Here is a 7,627-nt window from a genome sequence, read left to right as displayed (position 1 = left end):
ACCTCTATAGGACACGACGGGACACAAGAGACAAGTCCTTCACAATAGAGGCTCCCAAATTTGGAAGAATTCATAATCATATGTGCCAATCAGATATGCTTTTCTTAGTATCTACCGAGGTAATATCCTTCTGCAGAGGTAAGTACCCAGCTTGCAGCTTTTACAACTCTGCCATGAATACCACTTCAAAATTTCCCAAACCGTAATACTCTAAATTACAATCGTGGTGCAACCGAACTACCAGACATCCATGGGATCAAACAACATAGAGGAGGCCTTAAATACCACACAACACAACTACTGATTCAAAGACAGGCAGAAGCATAACCTCTCCCATAAGTGACATCATGATGAATGTCAGTCACCAGAAGCCGATGCAGAATACATAGACCGCCACGAACAGGGTAATTGTAGAAGGAATTTTCTATTTTATAGGACTTCATAAAAGACCGGAAGAGCTTTTGGATTTGTATAGTTTAACTTTGAATATAGACTCCAATACCAATTAGTATCATTAACACCGAGATAACCAATGAGCCTAACACAAATTAACAACTAAGAACCTGACCAAACATTAAATACACCAGCAATGACCTAACATTAACTCAAGACAATTGAAGGCCTGATGCAACTAATGAGACAAACCAGATCAATATGTATAATTGTTATCCAAACTCAATCATCTCCAGTTGGAAACAAAGTGAGAACCTTTCCTTCTGTCTTTGTTTTATTCAAAGAACTTTCTAACAGTAGCTTGCTTCCTTATGTTCCAAACTTGACATGATAGTAACGGTTTCGTAGCGTGGTCTGATTATTATTATTGAACTGACGCGCATTTTATTTTTCTTGTTTGGAGACAAAACCCGCAGGTTTGAGGTATGCAGCATGGACATGTTCAACACCAGTATGATAAGGTGAATTGTTTGGCTTGATCTCAGCATTCGATACCGAAGCTTCGGGCAAACCATGAACATCCGAAGACAAATCCATGGCATTTTCAGAAGTGCTTGAATGAACTTGCTGCGTGTTAATAGTTTCCAGATCAGTAGATTCATCCCAAGCATGGGATACACGGTATTTTTGTGTTGAATTATTCCTAGAATACTGACTTCAAATTCAAATTCTCTCTGATTCTTAGAGATTTTTCTTTTCACTGCAGCCTGATTACTATCTTCAGATGTTGCCTTTATCCACCTCCAGATTATCAAGAGTATATTGTCTCATCGAATTCCATCTCCTTTCCACAAACTGGACGGTTGTCACTTTTCTCCATCCATTCATAGATGCAGCTAAGGTGAAAATGATGAGAGCATTTTGTCATTATCTTGGGATTCTCTTCAGTGTATTCTTCAAGGCAAGTTGGACATATATCCTCTTCTTCTGATGATGACGTGTGAACAAGCCCAACTCCAGGTGTATGTTTTGCTGATGGAAGCTCTTGACGCAGAATTAGAACGGTATATCTTCAATTCATCTTCTCGAGCACATTCATTCCATTTGTCTGCTGAGTTTATAGGCTCTGCATCATATGGTAAGGGCCTTGGAGGAGAACGGCACATGTCCGATAGAGAATTATCCAGTGATGCTGCAGATGTCATGGATGTTGTTTTGTGAAGAGATGAAGAAGTTGAAAGTGCTTCGCCTCTTCGGAATATTGATGCACACGCACTCAAAAGATTCTGTACCAAGCAACTGAGACACATGCCGTTCCTGGAAGTGTGAAATTGAGAAGAGTATACAAAAGTTTTGAGGTGACAATTTGGATTTTTTTTCGAGAATTACTATGAAACTGCAAAATTGAAGCGATACTGTATTTTGTTGTTGTTCTCTTTCTTTTTGTAGCCTTCACTTAATCTTCTTATTTCAGCTAGCCGGTGTGGAGGAAACTCTTTGATGTCCACTGCCAAGTCTTCTTTTCAAATCACCTTTTTTCTGTAATTGCACTTGCAGATTTCACAACATTGAGTGGTTGCTACAGCGGCTATCAAAACCTTTGGTATCACAAAATGGAGGGCTGTCTAGTGCTGACACTATTGAGGAGTTGAGAACTCACCTTACAAATTGTATCAAAACCAAAATTTGTTCCCTCCAACTCCCCAAGACATAACAATTGCCCATCTTGTTCCAGCAGTGAAATTTGGTAAGAGTTTCAAATAAAACATCAATTATTACAAAGCCTTTTTCGATCATGATTTGGTTGATGTTGCTGTGATTTTGTTATGGATTTGTTATAGGATTCTTGTGTATCAAATAAAAGCATACAGTTGCTGGATGCAATTCGCATGGCAACACCTTGCACTGGATTGATCTCCATCATTTGTTGTTGCTGCTGTAGTTTGTGTATTCCGACACCGTTGCGCCGAATGGTACTAAATGTGTCACAGCATTTGCCATCGCATTCTGAAGCTCAACCTTGTCGGTTTCGTCTATGTCAATGCTCAATACGTTTTCTGCATACAAAGTTGAATTGTGGTGCTTTGCTCTTGAATCCAGCTACCTTCAGCACATCATCAACTCTATAACGGTATAGTCCGGCATAAGTAGTGACAACAAGTTCATGCTCTTGACCGAGTTTGACATAAACAAGTTCAACGAGCTCTTTCTGTTCTTTCTTGTTAAGGGATCTAGGTGTGTGAAGAGAACCAATGACACCATTGGTTTTATTAACGGGCAAAAACTCATAGTAACACATGGTGGGAATAAGTGTATAAGAAACTTCACTAGGTTTACAAAGACGGTTGAGATTGACACCAAAGTAACATTCACTGGAAGCATACATAGTGCAAACAAGTGGTAAACAAATGCTATAATGACCCAAAAATAGGAATATACTGTGATACTGTTCCTGTCACGATAACATCCACATACTTAGTATTAGGCCACAACCTAGTAATAATCCCCTGCCAAGAACTCCTACTACACTCATTTCGAATAAAATCAGCAAGCTCAGTATCAGGTTTAAGGATTTCCAGCGATCAAAGAGCTAACTATCCCTGTTCTAATATCATTTGAAAGAAGTGTCCAATGTTGAAACGGTGAAGGTGTTGGCTGAAGCAAAACGAGAACCATGGAATTTTGAAATGGCAACTAGAAATTCGGGCTGAACTTGAGGCCCAACATCATCGTCTCTTCTCGCTTGTGACTTCCGACGCTTTATCCTTTCAACTTATCGTTGATGCAAACCGTGCTCTTTGTAAATTATGTATTTTTTTTGGATAATCTTATGATTTGCAATGAATGGAAACTAGTGTTTCTTGTAGCAAGACAAAGACCTCTCTTTGCATCTTAGAAAAATTCAAGTATTCATGTGATGAGATGCTTTTTGATTATAAGTTATTCATATGCCATGTACATGGGTGATTATGATTGAATGAATGAATGAAGCGATCTAACTATGAATGAGTATGTGGAAATTCTTGAATATTAATAAAAAAAATTCCAATGTAATGAAAATTTTGAACATGAAATGTAGAATCTTGAATGTGAAATGGAGAGTATAAATGTGTATGAAGAGATATGTTTGGAATTTCTTTGAATTATGAATGAATAAGAAAATGAATATGCATGATGACCCAAAAATAAAATATTTTGCACTTGACACATAATTTATTTGAAAGAAAAGTGAGAACTAGTAATGTGACAAGGCGGGATGAATAATCACTTCGATGAAATTGGAATGGAAGATGAAACATGAGGTTCACTTGATTCTAACAAATGAAAGAGTTTTCAAATCTCGCATGGCCAAGGAGATTAATCATCTTATATCAAAAATCAAGAAACAAAGTCCAAAAGACAAACATGGACTGGTCGTGGTAGCGAGTCTAACAACAAACGTTTTTCTTTTGGATAGTATCATGACCAGGTGGAATGGTCATGAAGAAAGAATGCAAACGAGTGATGATGGGGAAAATTTTCAGGGCCAAAATCAGGGTATGACAACTGGATCAAAGGGTCCATAAATATCACTCATGCATATTTAGGAGGGGAAATCTTATATAGGTTACCTACGCCCATCAACATGACTTGTTGATTATCGAATCAAACAAATTTATAATTGTCTTGTTAGAGATACAGTTTGACGATACTAAAATGATGAACTCCTCAACTAAAGACTATAGTGATTTTAGGTCAAAGGATGACATACAACACTATCACTATAAGAATATCTTATGATATTTACATAACACACAATGAATTATTCTCATTGTAGGTAAATTAAATATTAATATTATTCATAATATTTATACAATTGTGAAGACTTGATATTATATATATGACTTGTGAGATATTGTCATCAATCTACTAACATTATATAGTCTCTACGCAATAATATTGTCCTATTTGATAATAAGGTTTCTATGGATACTTTTAGAATGTTATACTTACATTTAATGGTGTCTCACAATTAAGTCACACTTAACTTTCTATTAAAAACAAAGATAATAAAGAAAAGTATTTTTATTATAAATAATAAACATGACATAAGTTTTAAGTTCAATCATAAAACTATTGTCTTGTGTGGCTTACACCAACACCATCACCATGAATACTCTTTTTCTTGTGACTTCTCCTCCTAGATAAATATTCAATCGTTTTCCATTCACTTTGAAAGTGTTATTGCTTTTGTGTTTATGTAATTCAATGGCTTCATGCTGAAAAATTTCCTTAACAATAAACGTACCATGTCATTTTGACTTCAATTTTCAAGGAACACGTTTTAAATTAGAATTGAAAATTAAAACTTGTTATCTACGACGAAAGTATTTTTTGACCAAATTTTTACTATGATGCATTTTGGTCTTCTATTTGTAGATTATCATGTTTTAATATTCCTCAAACCTCATCTCTTCCAACTCTTTTAACTTAATAAGTCCTTTTTTCCTACCAACTTTGCATAAAAATACAATATTTGATAGCCCAATACACTTTTTTTCTTATGTTCCACCAGAAAATGGCATGACTTCCCATACACCAATTGATAAGGAGATGGTCCCAAATGAACCCTAAAAGAGGTTATGTATGTCCATAACATATCATCAAACTTATTTGACCAATCCTTCCGAAAATAAGTAGTTATGTTCTTTAAAATCAAATTCAATATACAGTCATGAACTATAATTTTCCCACTAGTTAGTGGATGATATTGTGTTGCAACTTTATATTTAACATTATTCTTAGATAACACATTATCAAAATAATTGTTTCAAAACTATACCCCAATCACTTATCAACACCATTTGTACACCAAACCGAGCAAATAGGTTCTTTCTCAAAAAGTTGATCACCGCGTAGGACTCAATGGTAATAGAAGAAATAAATTTCACCCATTTAATCACATAATCAACATAAAATAAGATTTATATTTTAGAGTAGAAGGAAGGAAATGAAATAATAAAATCAATACCCCATTAATTAAAGGGTTCTATATAAAGTATAATACACCATGACATATCGTTCCTCCTTGATATGCTTTCAGTTTGTTGGTACTCATCACATTTCTTCACAAATTCAGCATAATCCTTGAACAAATTAGGCCATAAACATATTTGTAAACTCATCACATTTCTTCATAAATTCAGCATAATCCTTGAACAAATTAGGCCATAAACATATTTGTATGATCTTTATGTCCACTATATCACCTCTATATTGTTCCCTATAAATAAAAATATGGCAATGCTACATAATGTTTGTCACTTCTTTTCTTGCATCACATCTTTTTATCAATCCATCGACCTTAATTCTGAAAAGGAACTGATCATCTCATAAGTAATGGTTGGCCTCATTGAATAATTTCTTATTTTGTTTCCATGTGAACTCTTTATGGATAATATTTATAACATTTAGATTTTTGAAATAAAGAAACTAATGTCTCTTGGTTATTACAAACATGTGCCCGTTTAGTTATTCCTACACAATGTTCTTTTGTTTTTAGTCTAAAGGAGAGTTGTCCAACTTTGACAAGGGGTAAACCACCACATTTTCCACATGTTTCTTGTCCCATATCTCTATATTAGACTCATTTAAAATAAAAATCCTATAAACAAGTCATGTTTTGACTTACCTTTTGTTAGTAGATGCTTCAATGCAGCATGATCAGTGAAAACAATAACTTTTGAATGAGTCGTATATAAGTTAAATTTCTCAAAAGAAAAGACCACTCATAGTAATTCTTTTGCAATTATGGCATAATTACTTTGATTTTCATTAAGGGTACTACTAGCATAGTAAACGACATGAAAGAATTATTTTCAACCCTTTTCTCCAAAAGGAATTTTCCAATTGGGATCTATGATTATGGATGCTATGACCATATAATTTTTTAGAATATCAAAAGATCTCAAACATTCATCACCAAAATCGAAGTAATTTTCCTTAAAAAGGAGGTTGCATAAGGGTTTGAAAATCTTTTATAAAACATCGGTAAAAAGCAGTGTGTGTAAGACCCCAATTTTGACCCTAAGATCCCTCATGGCATCATAACATTGCATTTACATTGCCTCAAGGATCATAAGCATCTTGGCTCCTTACCTTTGGGTGGGATCTTTTGAGAGTTGGCTTGAGGTCACCAAGCATGCTTTAATTGTATATTATTGCTTTTATCATTTTTTTATTAACCAAAAGCACAAAAATATGTCACTAACATCTCTTGTTTGTAGCTTGAGCAGTCACAAGGTCCAAAGCTTCTAGGAGATCCTATGTGCATTGATATGGTCAAGAGAAGATGAAAGCAAACATGGTAATGGTTCCCAAAGCTATCATCCATCAAATATGTCTCCCAAGTATCTCAATTCATCATTTTGATCAAAGCAAATCAAGGGGTTTGAGACTTGTTTCCCAAGGAAACCCTAATTCATTTGTTCATCAATTGTACCTTGCTCATGAAGCAACCTCAACCCATGATCAAATACAATCAAAGGAAGTTCTTTCACTCATAATTTCATGCATATTTGAACTTAATTTGGTGTCCTCAATCATTAATTCATCAAGATATGAGGCATGGACTTGAGAAGTTGATCAGTCAATTCATCTAACTATTTTGAAATACACTGAGACCTAACTTTTTATGTGTTTGTCAAATGGAGATGACCCCAAGAGAAACAATGTTCTTAAGGACCATATGAACAACTTTCATGTTCATTAAAAATTGGTTTGAATCTTGGAAGGTCATCATCCATTCCAAGACATTATAGGTCATTTTGACTGAAACCCTAATTTTGGGTCAACTTCCCAAGGACATAACTCCTTCATTTTTCATGATTTTGAGGTGGGATCAAATGAATTGGAAAGCTTAAGATGTCTAATTCAAATGTTATGTTGAGAAAAATTTCAAAATCTCAAAATAAATACATGTGATAATGCAAAACATTATAGGTCACTTTGGACCAAATGCATTGAAATGTGAAAAAGTCCAACTTCAAGTGCCCATAAATTATTCATAAAAATTCCAAATGATGCACAATTTAAGTCCAAATGGATTGCCTTGAAAATATCTACAACTTTAATGTTGAAGATTTTGTCATTTGGAACTTTCATCAATGAGACAAAAGGGCTTGAACTTTGGCCAAATTTGAAAATCTCACATGTGCATATTTTGCACCCTACACTTCATGGCCAATTTTCATCA

General features: G+C 34.6%; 2 pseudogenes; both read right to left on the bottom strand.

The window, feature by feature from the left end:
• Positions 1-1,204: 1,204 nt before the first annotated feature.
• Positions 1,205-2,118, bottom strand: LOC127094435 (E3 ubiquitin-protein ligase At3g02290-like; annotated as a pseudogene).
• Positions 2,119-2,313: 195 nt separating this feature from the next.
• Positions 2,314-3,069, bottom strand: LOC127094434 (indole-3-acetic acid-amido synthetase GH3.6-like; annotated as a pseudogene).
• Between the last annotated feature and the right edge of the window lie 4,558 nt (positions 3,070-7,627).

Source organism: Lathyrus oleraceus, chromosome 6 (genome assembly GCF_024323335.1).
Source record: "Lathyrus oleraceus cultivar Zhongwan6 chromosome 6, CAAS_Psat_ZW6_1.0, whole genome shotgun sequence".
Taxonomy (NCBI): domain Eukaryota; kingdom Viridiplantae; phylum Streptophyta; class Magnoliopsida; order Fabales; family Fabaceae; genus Lathyrus; species Lathyrus oleraceus.
The sequence above is the reverse complement of the archived record's forward strand: the minus strand, read 5'-3'. Positions and strand labels throughout refer to the sequence as shown.